The sequence below is a fragment of the Phalaenopsis equestris genome, unplaced genomic scaffold (genome assembly GCF_001263595.1).
Source record: "Phalaenopsis equestris unplaced genomic scaffold, ASM126359v1 Scaffold000036, whole genome shotgun sequence".
NCBI classification, from domain to species: Eukaryota; Viridiplantae; Streptophyta; class Magnoliopsida; order Asparagales; family Orchidaceae; genus Phalaenopsis; species Phalaenopsis equestris.
Window position 1 is genome coordinate 2312926 of NW_018164478.1, and position 14394 is coordinate 2327319.

Sequence of the window (14394 nt, forward strand, 5' to 3'; positions counted from 1 at the left end):
TGAAAATTTTACCTAGTCTTTGCTTTGGATCATGTTTTTGGCGCCGTTGCAAATTAAGAATATTTATTAAGAAAATTAATCGCATACATCTCATTTTTCATATATCTATATAGAAAATCAGGATCAGTCTCTCATTAACGAACTCATCGTCATACGAAGCCCGTGAAATCTTCATGAAGGGGAATTCTGATACATCAAAGCACATCTATACCATAAGAGCAAAGGACATTATCGTATCGCAAACGGACGGTAACTCATCGACAATCAGGTTGTTGAGATGAAACCAACAAAGGCAAGAGGAGCGACAAGACTCAATAGAGGTAGTCAAAGGAAGGGAAGAGTAATCCCTAAAAGGTAGAGAGGTAGCTTGATCAGAGTACCACAGAATCATATTTCCAAGCCACTAGGACCCTAAGTCTCCCTGGTCGTGAAGGTAATCGACCCAACAAGTTCGGAGATCCTTATTCAGTAATTCGTGGATTGCGTCACCCGCGGGATCGTTGGTAGCCCTAAAGTTAAAGGAAGAAAAAGTCTATCTTATGATTGTCAAGTGAAGCTCTAAGAGGTGTGACTTATACCCGTCAAGATGACAAGGATGTCGTTTGAAAGGAAGAGAAGGGAGGTTCAGCTACCAAGCTGAAAATACTCCCAACAATAGAGCTTACACCCCTTATGGTTCATGGATCCTTTTAATGACTTAAGCACACTAGACAACCATCTAAGTAAAAATTTATATTAGGTTAGTCGAGGTTGGAGAAGTACAGAGATTTCTCCTCGGGACATACAAATGATGTGGTTATCTAGAGTGGTGTTTAGATATTGTGGAGACCCAAATAATTATGACTTAGGATATGACCATGCATGTAACCCATTTTAAAACTAACCCGGAGGTCATGCAGGAAAGTAAAAGCAAGTTTTAAAAGTCTTAAACAATTTAATCCTAAATTTTAATTAATTTTGAATTTTTTATTAATATTTTATAGAAAACTTAATATGAATTTTAGGTCATATAGAGCCTAAGTGACAATGATGAATTCCCTAACAAAAGCACAATCCAAAATGGCAAAGCTAATACAAGCATACAAGCATGTAAGAAAAGCAGAAAAATAAACCAAATATAAAATAATAGAAGATCGGTGTCGCTGAGTCGGCAACATATCACAAAAAAGAAAAAGGAGGTCGGACACAACAAAAGTACACGTCTAGTCCTATTTTTATATATCAATAAGATTTAGAATTAAGATATGGGACACGAGCAAAAAGCTATTGGTTCTCATCACGTGGATCTTCTCATATGCTGCCTTGGAACTCGTGACTCTTCTTAGGACACAAAAAAGTACATCAAGAAAGATAAAAAAAAACTCGACCTGCATGAAGAGAATGTCAGTGGGAAAGCCAAATAAACATGCAACGTGTTTATGTCATGTCTGGTGGGGGAGCTGAGCAGCACCTGCAAAAAGGGTTAGTAATAATCATTATGTTGTTCTTCTGTTTTATTGTACATTTGTGTGTGCATATATATGACATGACCCCCTGTCAAAGACCACCCTAATATACTATCATGTATATCAAAACAAGCACACACAAGCACACCAAGAAAAGTACAAATATGATGCATGGCTAGAAAAAACAAGCCGACAAAGAACGATAATCAGAGGCGTCGAAAATACTACAATGCACACTTGTCTAAGCCTAGCACACCATCTAACGTGAAGTTGTCTTAACCAGCATCTAAGTGCTCAGTTTATGTCTTAAGGTATGTATGACTTTGATGGGGTCGCCGCGCCGGCCCCATCTAAAGATCTAAGGGATCTAAACTGTGTGTCACCCATGATAAATTTTGAAATGAGTTGGCCTTACAAATGACCTAGCTTGCTACATGCTTAATTTTAAAATTATGGCAAATTTAATGAGTGGAAAAAAAATATTATTTTAATTTAAAATAAGGACTATTAAATACAGACTCGTGACACGCAAGGTAACACGAGTTTAATCCCTTTGATTTTTGGTATAGACATACTCATATCAGACATGATGCTTTAACTCACAATTTTTATTGGGATCGACCTAAAAAACAATGCTCATTAAGGCATCTCGACCAACACGGGTCACTCGCCGATTGACTTTGGCTTGCTTTCTATGCACACATACAAATGCGAATGCTAATAATCATATGATAGAAGTTGTGAGGAGTGTACAGTGGATGCTATGACCCGAAAGGGTTGTGTGAAGTGAATGCAATGGCTCGAAGAATGAGTGTGTCATATGGGCAGTGACCCAAAAGAGTTGGCGTGTCGTGGAGGCAGCAGCCCGAGAGGGTGGGCAATCCTTAGAGGCAGTGACCTGAAGATGGGTGTGAAATAGAAGAGGTGACCGGAAAGGGTAGGCAAGTTTTGGAGACAGTGACCCGAAATATGGGTGTGTCGTTAAGTCAGTGACCCAAAAAGGTGGGCATGTCGTGGAGGCGGCGACCCAAATGATTGGTGTGTTGTGAAGGCAGTGACTTGCCTTTATCCCTTCCATAAGCTTCATGGGAACTATGTAAAAGTTTCCTATAATGGTCCCCTCCATTCGGCTCAAATGGCATGACTCTACAACTTTTGGTGAAGAGAAAACAATTTGGTGCTCAAGCGTCAAAATGGATGCAAAAGCGTCTGCCATAAGTTTTTGGCATTTCTTTGTTGGGTGGAAGTGGAGGGCTCTCCGTTTGGCGGAAAATCGGTTGCAGAGAACTGGGCGCTCAAGTGCCCAACAGTGGTGCCCAAGTACCCCATAGGCAAAAATGTGATCAAAATATCGGACCCAGCATGGGCACAAAAGCGCCCATAGAACAAGTTCAATCTCTTTCAGTGGTGCTAAATAGATGTATGGGAACTTTTACATCCAAGCCCCAAAGGGGCTTGGTTCCCTTGCCTTCCATGTGTGTGAAGCTTTTTCGTGGATGGTGTTTCATGGGCCATTGGAATACTGAAGTTTGTCTAGGAGTGAAAAATGGGTTTTCCAACGCTGAGGCGGAAATCGGGGATGCACCGTATTGGATGAAAATCGATGTCTGGGGCAAAATACGGCCCGGTGGTCCAAAACGCAATTTTGTGTCCGGATGTCCGTATGAGGATTTTGATTGATTCGGAAGATACGATAAATCATGGATTGTTAAAATATGACCTCGTAACTCAAAACTGAAGACAACCCTGTATCATTTGACATGAAAAATTGACGTCAACATATGTGGTAATTGTTTTTTCTTGCAGTGTTTTCTTCTTATCTCTCTTCCACTAATTTTTGGAGTTATCTGCATCCTCGAATTATTGTTTATCCATCTCTAATCTAAGTTTCCATTATTTAATTCTCCCCTACCTAACTTCTAGTGTTACTGAAATGCTTTAATTGGTGATTATCTCGATTCATGAAAAGGATTCATATTAACGAGAATCTGAGATTGAGACGTGATATAGAGGGAAGTTTTTAGAATGAGGGTCATCTCTTTTGATGGGCTACTCCTCTCTCTCTTTATCCATCTTTTGCTCAATACTAGTAGAATTTGGATATACTCACACATATTTAGAACCCAACATCCTAAAAGAATTCAACAAAGTTGAATTTTAATATCCCTAGGTAATGCATGATCCTGATAATATGTTCTATGTGAGAATCAAATGGTGAAGAGAACAAAAAAAGAAAAAAAAGTATACAATAAAGAGATTTTGAGAATTTTATTCATTATAGTTCAAAGGTCAAAACAATGTATATCGCTACATGCTTCATTTGACCCTTTATTTAAAGGGGTTTAAAGGCTAAAAAAAAAAGCTACATAAAAAGATTGAACAAATAAATGCATAGATCAATCAATACATATAGTTCTCTTTCATGAATTTATAGTCATGAAGTATTTTGCTGGGCGTCCTCATATTTATAGGGGTGTAAACGAGTTTATATTTTAAACACAAGACGTGTGTTCGTGTTCGGCTTGTTTGCTTAGCGAGCCGAACACGAGTTGTTCACAAACAAAAAGTCATTTTAACAACCGTAATCATGTAGTCATAAGACAATAAGAGTTTGAGCAAGATTTAAAAATTATTATTTATATTAAAACATCATTTGAATCAAATTTAATAATTTTTATTTTATTTTCTTAATCAATATTTTAATTGATTATAAATCTTTATAGTTTTGTGGTCAATTAGATTTTTTTAAAATACTACTTTATATATATATACATATATATATATATATATATATATATATAAACTTGTTGAGTATTATTTAGAGACAAACTTGATGAGTAGTATTTCGAGCCAAAACGAGCCAAACACAAACGAACACATCTTAGTTCGTGTTCGGCTCGTTAACTTATCGAACGAAATTAATGAGCCGAACACAAGCTTCTTAACGAGCCAAACACGAGCTGTTCGCGAACAACGAGCCCTTTTGACAGCCCTAGATATTTACGTATCTCACCCCTAAACTTTTATATTTACAAAGAAAAGCACATTTTCCGTTATAATCTTTGGCGTCACGAGGGGCGACCAACTTCCAAGGTTAATGACAAGAATTCAAATGAAAATAGAAGGCTGGTGGGCTTCTTAGCCACAGATGCAAAAAATTCCACACCCAAATCTTTCAATTTACATATAAAGCACCTAAAATAATATAATAAGCACAAAAGGAGCCCTCGGTTATTAGTCAAACACAAATCATGGTAAGCAAAAACTAAGCATTTCAAGTAGCTTATTATGCTCTATTACGTCATAATTAGCAGAGGGAGCCATAAGTTGGCAACCAAAATCCGGCTAGCTCGGCAAGACAACTCGGCTACAACTCGGGAAAGTCGCTCAACTAAATCCAATTGTTTTAGTTATAAACAACAGTAATATATTGGCTTAGCCTTTCTGTCAAGAAACTGGCCTTGTCCAATTCCACAAATTTATTGCATGGGCTCATTCTGCAAACCTGAGCGACTCTAGCAACTCGTCTTATAGCCTAATGGCACCAACATAATAATATTACTCTTCTGGCAGTGACAAGTCTTTGATAATTGGAACTTCAACATATAAAGGAAATTACAAATGAAAATATTTCAAAATTAGCGCCATCGAGACATGTCAGTGATTTATCCCTGAAATAGTTGACGAGTCATTTAAGAGCTGGGATATTTAATTTTCGGATAAGGGTTGTTTGATTTGCTAAAAAATATAAAATAAAAATAAAATTCATGCACTTGAATCTGATGTATTTAAAATTTGTTGGAATTATTTGATTTGATATAAAATAATTACAAACAATTACTATTTAGCATTTATTTATGGGGTGTTTAGTATCATACTTTTAACATTATTTAAGTAAGATTTAATCTAAACTTGGCCAAATAACAGGTTAGATAAATCTGTCATTAACTTAAATCCAATTTTTTCTTGTTCCCTTGGTTAAATTCGAATTTACTAAATCCACTAATTAGTTGGATTTAATGGATTTAGTGCAGAAAAAAAAATATTTCACATAGATTTATGTCAAAACACATCAAATGAATTTAACTAGATTAAATAATTTCATATTTAATAATATTTAGATTTGATAAATCCAAATTTACGGGATTTACTAAATCTTATTTAACTTAAATCCTACTTACACCCAAACATTTATAATGAATTAAGCATAAAAATTGATGATGATATAGTGATAGATGGAATTTGGTTGCGGCGGGTGACACTCGATGGCAGTGATGAACAGTGGTAATAGTAGCGAGTAATAGAGGTAGGCGGTGATAGACAAGAGCCAGTAATGTCAGTAGGGTTATAATCGAGCAGAGCATGTCATATTTCAGACTTGACTTGGTATAATTATAAATTTTTCGTATTCGGCTTGAACTTGTATCAAACTTTCATATGTTGTTCAAGCTTGACTTGTTTAAAAATTTTCAAATGTTTGAACTTAATTCGTGCTTGATTTGTTTATAACAAGTGAACAAGTATTTAAACGAGCTACAAATTCAAATGAGTATTTATATTTTCATATAAAAAATTCAATAAATAATTTTACAAATATGATCATCAATATGATCATCATCTAATTTATCGATTACAAACTTTGTAAAAATGAAATGTAACTTATGAATCATGATCATATGGGATGTCAACTCTCATATTTTAGTAAGTTCATATTTCAAAATTTACACCAAACTCCCGTATTCAGATATTGGTGTTGGTTTTCCGGTAACGACACGCACTTGTCTTTTTCCTAATTTTTTGGGCAATTTGGTAAATGTCATGTATATTTTGTTGCATCATTTTTACTCTTAATCATATATAACTTAGAATGATTGCACTGCACTTTCTTCTTTTTTTAGTTGGATAGGATATAAGGAGAGTGGAAAGAGAAGATATATGAGAGACTAGAATTTCAGAGATACTTACACACCACAATCTCGTCATTGTCTTTGATGCTTGCAAACCTTGCAAACCATAGAAATTCAGGGGGGTTTTTTTTTTTGTTTTGGGCGAAATCGGAAGACACAAAACTATAAGTTGTCAAAGGAGAAGTGAGATTTGTGAGGACTTAAAGTTTATTTTAAGGGACATTTCTTACATACCACATGAGTCATATAAGTTCAAATCTAACTCCAAAACTTTATAAAATAAATATATAATTATCAATTAATCAAAAAGTATTATTAATATAATAAAATATTACTATTAAATCTATAATTAAATTATTTATTGTTAATTAAATTTATTAAAATATTATATCATATATGATACGAGTTATCATCGAGCTAAATATCGAGTATTTAATAATTTACTTAATCAACAACAAACGAGTTTGTTCATGAGCATAACTGAACAAGTTCCACTATGTTCATGTTTAGTACATTTAAACTTCGAGCTTTTAAAAATTATTTAACTTTGTTTATTTACTAATACGATCGAACATAATCGAGTCTTAATTGAACTGAGTTCGAGTTGTTCATGGAGTAGATTGGTTCGTTTACAACCCTAAATGCCGGTGACTTGATACATTCTAAACTCAGCCAATTCGGTCGAATTAAAAATACATCTTAAAAATCTAGAGGGATGGTTTGAATTTTATTAAAATTATACTTTACATTCCTCATACTTCAAAGTTGAAAGCAAATAATTGATACAGCAGCTAATGGAATGGCAAGGAAAATGATAAGGATTCGTAATTAATTGACTATTTGTCGTATAAATACAGAATAATTGAAAACTTAATGTGGCAAAAGGGTGCAAAAAGATGAGCCCCCCGCGTTTCTGAAAGACTAATTACCATTTTGCTTAAACTGATTGTCATTACGGGCGGATCCGGGCGTTCCCATTTTGAAGAAGGCCGCCCACTGATGGGTTGGCAAAACTGCTCGTTATTCACGAGCTGCTCGTGTTCGACTTGTTAAGAAGCTCGTGTTCGACTCGTTAATTTCGTTCGATAAGCTAACGAGCCGAACACAAACAAATATGTGTTCGTTAATGTTCGGCTTATTTTGGATCTAAATACTATTCATCAAGTTTATATGTATAAGTAGTATTTTAAAAAAATCTAATTGACTACAGGGCTACAAAGATGGCTACAAAGATTTATAATCAAATCAATTAACATATTGATTAAGAAAATAGAATAAAAATTCTTAAATTAGGTTCAAATGATGTTTTAATATAAATAATAATTTTTCAGTCTTGCTCAAACCCTTATCGTCTTATGGCTACGTGATTAGGGATGTTAAAAGGACCATTTTTTCGTGAACAGCTCGTGTTCGGCTCCTTAAGCAAACGAGCCGAACACGAACACACCTTTTGAGCTCGAAATATGAACGAGACGAACATGACTCGCTCGTGTTCGGCTCGTTTACACCCCTACCCACTGACATTATTAGACGACCATAGAACTCACAAAAAATAGTGAAGTAACTAAAATAATGTATTTCTTCTCATTAATGCTGTGCAAAAATATTTGGAAAAATAAAATCACACAACAAGTAAATAATTAAATATGATACGATAAATGTGGTTCGGCGTAAATATGTCAGCATCTACGTGGGGGGAGTTTTGCACTATTAACAAGTGAGGAGATGGGAAAAATAAAACGGCCGAAATAGAGTTACGACTTCACACATGAAAATCAATCATAATTCATTCTATAAATAAAAGATGATCAAGACATACAATTTAGATATATATCAGATATAATAAAAAAATTACATGATTAGAGCTTTGTTTGGGAGGGGTTCTCGTTTTACAGAAGCTTTTAAGAACAACTTTACAAGAAGTTGTGATATAAAGTTGTGGTTCCGAATTTAGATACTAGTATTTGAATAAAAAAAATGTGTTTACTTTTAACACTATTATTTATAGTCATTTTACTATAAATTACTATAATAATCCTAATATTTTTTAATTATAGCCATCATATCTAATATTACTAAATTGCTTATAGAAAATAAAATTTAAATCCGAGCAAATCCTAATTTATCAAATGCACATGTTGTTAATTTCATAGTAGTGTTCCAATTAAATTTGTTTGATATGTTTGGCATGTTAGTTTAAAATTTAATAGTGATTTAAGTTTCCAAGAATTTAAATATGAAATACACAAGGCTCACATAACAATAATTTTTAATATATTAAAAAATTTTAGGACAAGTACAAAATTAAAAAAATAGTTAAATTTTATTTTTTTTAGAATCTACACGCGAAACTGAGGAACCCTTTGCCCATTGTATAATCATCATCTTCTTCAAAACTTCATTTTCTTATCTTATTTGACTCCATCTCAAATGTCTTTCTTCTCCATTTGGAACTTGTCATGCAAAGCCCTCATACAGATTGCTTTCACACCTTTGGCTTCATCTGCTTTTTCATCTCATGGTGACATTAATCTCATAAATGACCTCCAAAAGCTTTCTCCCACTACGAAAAATTTTTTTAAAAAAATTTTTAGGATTTGTGTAGAAAAAGTAAAATAGTGTAAGAGTTGTTATCCGATTACGCACAATCAAAACAATCCATTTGAACGACAAAAGACAATGAGACTATTTTTCTTCATCCTAGCTTGCCCTCGACAACCAACTAAATAAGTGTAAAAACGATCTTTCAATTACGAAACATAGAATGTAGCATGAAAGCTATGCTCAAATCGTGATATGAAATGAGAGAAAAATACCATGTGGTGGGAGAAATTTTTTGAAAAATTAAATACCATTCAAAACTAAAATGTTTTTATATGTGTTCAGTAGAAGGAAAAGGAGCTGAAACGCGTCCTTAAACAAAACCTAGATCATTTATAATTAGTTTACCTCATATCAATCTTCTTAAAATATAAAAGATATGTAATTATATCTTAACTAATTATGTTTTCTAATATCAATATTCCTAATATACGTTAGATTTAATATTTTTTATCATAATCTTCACATCATTTCTTACTTTCAGATAAGTGAGAGATGACCGAAATGAACTACAATACCAAACCGACTTCACTAAAATGGTTGCATGTGTACCCAGATTAGTTGAACATATCTCCCATATTCTTAATATCTTCATGTTGGACCTTCATAAAATCTCATGTTTTCCTCCTCTAAAGATAGTTGGTATGACTCTGGTGACATGGACCAACCTTAGCGGAGTCGGGTCATCACTACTCCCCTCAACATACGCCTTATCCTATCGTTGAGTATGAGCTTATGGGGCTAAAAACTCTTTCAATTCTCCTCCTTTGATCAACTATTTGATCATATTCTGAAGATATCGGCACTCTTCCTTGTCATGATCATGATCCTGGTGATAGGCATAGTATTTATTTCGATCGCGGGTGTGAGTGCCTACCTTCATGGAGAAAGGCTTCTAGATGTAGTTCTTACTCTGAATAGCCTCCACTACTTCACCCATGGAAACCTTTAATAGTGTGACTTCAACAAAATGAGGAGGGAGCATAAATAATTCCTAATTTTTTCTCTAGTCCTCTTCCTTTGACCAGCCTTTCATTGGTGTTTCTTCGCTCTTAGCGGGTTTGTTTGTCGAGAACGCCCTAAGGTTTCTTCTTGAGCTCCGATAAATGAGAAGGTCTGGGGCGAGAGTTATACTCTTCGACATATACACGATTGTTTGTGAGATCCATTAATTTCAATAATGTATTTGGTTTTCCATAAGCCAATTGTGTACTAGAATAGTCCTTCCCAAAGTCCCTGGGCTAAAGCTATGTTAGTGACGACATGTTCAATATTCTGAACAGTTAGCATCTCCCATTGGAAGTGAGTAGTGAAGCTTTAGAGACTCTCGACTGGTTCATGACAGATCTTCAAGAGTGCTTGAGAATTCTTTGGGGCTTTTTGAGTACTATAAAACTGAGCCACAAACATTTTCTTGAACTCTATAAAGGATGTAACAAATCCTACCGGTGGGTTTAACCAACATATGTCTGATTCGTTAAACGTCATTAAGAGCAAATGACATTTTAACGCCTCATTTTTTTTTAGAAATCATATGACTGACTCGAATGAAGCCAGGTTATCCTTGGGGCGAGATTTTTCTCCTTAATATTCTGAAGAGAGAATCATAAACTTCCTTGGTACCTCGACTACCACAATTTCTTTTATAAATACATTTTTCTCTAGCCTATCTTCTTCTTCCTCTTTTGGCATCATTGTTTGAGTAATTGGGAGAGGGAATTCTTCTCCTCCTTCTCCTTACTTCTCCAATTGAGGCCACAACAAACCCTTCTTCTATTGGATGATCGAGAACATCTAAACTTAACCTCTCTCATTCTAAGAAGGGGCCAAGAATTCTTCTTCGTATAACTGTTGGTAAATATTGTGTAGGGGGTACTACCCTAGTGGATCTAATCTCAACGACTCTTGCCTCGGTGGGTTTATCCTTGGCAAATCTTCCCTTGCTAGATCTATCCTCGATAGATCTATCCTCAGTGGATCCATCTTCATTGAGTTAATTCTTGTCATATCCTACTTGCGAGCCACCAATCCTAATGATCTAGTGCTTGGCCTCGATTAAGCTCGAGCACAACATCTGGATGTTCCCCTTTCTTCTTATATGACCTTCATCATCTCCTCATTTAGCTCATTGATTCGATGAAGAATGAATTCTCTATTGCAATCCATCATTCTCTCCAATCTTACTCCAGGAAAAAAAAAGATCTTCTTCAAAAATTTTCTTATGAACTTCTTGCTCACCACATTTTTCAGAATGTTGATTCCTTTTGAGACAGAATCTTCTATTGTTTGTAAGTGTATGCAACCCAATATAGACCATGTATAATAGAGAGAAAAAAAAGGGGGAGAGAGAGAGAGAGAGAGAGAGAGAGAGAGAGAGAGAGAGAGAGAGAGAGAGAGAGATGGATGGGTGTCCTCAAAGAGAGCCTTAGGAAATGTACTAAATTGTTATCTCTGATAAGCCAAAAAAGTTAGGCTTCTCAATGGTTCTCCGAGTTACAAAATTTCAAAGGGAAAGAGAGAAGGGGGAGAGAGAGAGAGAGAGAGAGAGAGAGAGAGATAAATAACCCCATCATTACAAAATTTCAAAGGGTAAGAGAGAAGGGGGAGAGAGAGAGAGAGAGAGAGAGAGAGAGAGAGATAAATAACCCCATCATCTCCCTTTTTCTTCCCTTTTATACACAAGAGAGAAAGGATATAAAATAAATGATGTGACACATCTAGTACTATATAACGACCTTCCCCAATTTTTTGATAAAAAGATTGTGATGTGGGTATTAGGTGTTGTTAATACGATGCCCATCTCTGATGCTTGGGTATTGATCAGTCCCAAGTATTAGAAATCATCTTTAATAATGGATTTTCAGATCTTTATTAGTCATGATGGCATTCTCTAATAGTTGTTGTGGGCTAGGCCATCCTTTTGAGAGGAGTAAAAATAATCATAGCATGTGGGCTCGATTTTACCACTTCGATAGGTGGTTTTGATTCAACCACTTTGATAGGTGGGCTCAATTCATCCACTTTGGCGATGAGCTATGTTCAACCACTTCAGCATGTGACATCAGTTCAATCAATTCGGCAAGTGGGCTCAGTTCATCCACTTCAACAGGTGTGCTCAATTCATCCACCTTGGCAAGTGGGTTCAGTTCGGCCAAGTCGGCAGGTGGGCTTGGTTTGCCTACGTCGGCAAGTGGGCTCGGTTCGGACACTTAGGATGGGCTTGATTCAACCGCTACAATAGATGAGCTCAATTTAGCTGCTTATGCAAGTGGGCTCTATTCAATAAGCTAAGTAAAAAAAAAAAAAATAGTATTGTCTTATCTGTGTGTACAACATCTAACATGAAATGTTATTCATAGGCATTATAATACAAGACCAAGGAATGATTACCATTATTATTTAACATTGTCAGTTAAATGAAGATATTTCTAACAATATGAGAAGAAGAAAAAGGATTCATGTGAAATGAATTTATGGGAGCTTATATGTTAAACAGCTATTTGAAATAATTAAGAGGCGTTACTCTCAACCTGCGCGTAGACCTCCAAGTGTATCTGTTGGACTCTAATTTGTTAGAGGATTCATACTACCAAAAAAATAGTTAGACACGGTTCCGGGCATAGAGAACATTTATAAAACATTAAAAAATGTGTGTTTTCAATATCCAGAGATGTTCATTTACAGTTCGGTTGTCACTCTTATTATGGATCAGCTTGCCAGAGATACATTATCAACTGGATGCAATGATTCGAGCTCCCAATCATCGTCATGTGTCTAACCACTTGATCTCACACTGCAAGGCAGCTGCACTCAGATGAGCTCGAACTCATGACCCCAGGGGACTCACATCTGACAATGCAGCTGCTAACGACAAAAAATCACGACACACATAATATATTATGAAGTACCTAATTTGTTTTTTTCACTTTTACTCTAGCTTTATCCGAAAAAATTATATAGCCTAGCCAACTTGTGCTCATGCTGATATTTATGCGTTTGATCGAGTTAATTCTATGAGCGAGTTGGCCGAGCTGTCTTGGCCGAGTATTGTGGTTGATCACCTTGTCGAGCTGCTTGAATAGCACACTAGTCGAACTGCCATGATGGACCTGCCAGTTAGCTCATGTCACAACCTGAACTCAGCCCATGGTTTTTGGCTATTTTGGCTATACAGTATCAATATTTCTATTTAAACATTGAAGTACATGCTATAGCGTCCCATTAACTAGACTTCATAAAGTCCGCGCTATTGTTAACTCCGATTAAGTCAGCTTCTTTTATCTCCTCTCTTTTCCTCCTCAGATATATTTATAGATAAATAGATGAAAACTTGATATTCCTATTTTTAATCCTAGGTCGAGAAAGGTGGTGTTGAGAATTTTGGGACAACAAAACTCAAGAGTCGACACAGATTAAGAAATAAACACAGAGATTTAACGAGGTTTGACACGGTTGTCTCACTATAACACTGGCGTACAATATGTAATTGCAAAATTGTCTCAGTAACGTACCGCACGGTTGTTACTCCCGCACCCCAAACCCACATAACTAAACTCCTCAGATTGGACAGATACTTCCGCTCTGTTGGCTAGCTTCGTTCCGCTCTAGCGTATGTACCTTATTTGGTATATGAACCATACCTAACATGAGGGAAAGACGAGATACATCTTGAGCCCGGTATAAGCGTGCGTGCACACAAATCCACCACTGAAAGCGCTCTCGGCCATTTTCTCACCTCAGCCTTCTTATTGAAGTCACTGTCATCCAGCTTTCTGTTTGCGGCCGCTAACTCTCCAATTGCTTCATTTATGGGTAAGACCAACAGCGCCTCCTATCTCTTCATTTCCCTGAAATAGGGAAATCGGGGCATCAAGACAACTAGCGGATGGAGTCGGTGGAGTCTGTGTCAGGTTTATTGTCTAAGGAAATTTTTTTTATTTAAAAAACAATAAAACATGTATAACGTATTTTGATATTTTCTGAAGAACAATTCATATATATTGAAAACACTCACTTCTTTTAATGTTTTATTTATATTTAGCTGCCTAGATATTTAAAACAAAACCAAAACAAAACCAAAAAAAAAAAAAAATCTAGCTATTATGATGAGTTCTTTTTCATTATATTGAAATCATATATCATTAATTCTATCTAGAAACTCATTATAATATATTTTTAATATATGTTATCAATGAACCCTCAGCAAATTATGTTCTAATTGGTTTATGTAATCTTATCTTGGTAAATATAGTTTCTCCTTCCTTTCTTTAAAATTCAGAGATAAAAAATGCTGGTGTTGGATAAACTTAAATTCAAAAGTCTCATGAATTATTCACTCCTCCTGCGGATGCTGCTCCACCGAGCTCCTGCGGGCTTTTGATGCAGAGAATGTTGCGGTTAAATTTGCGGGGGTTTGTAGTTGCCGGTGGGCTTTTGATGAA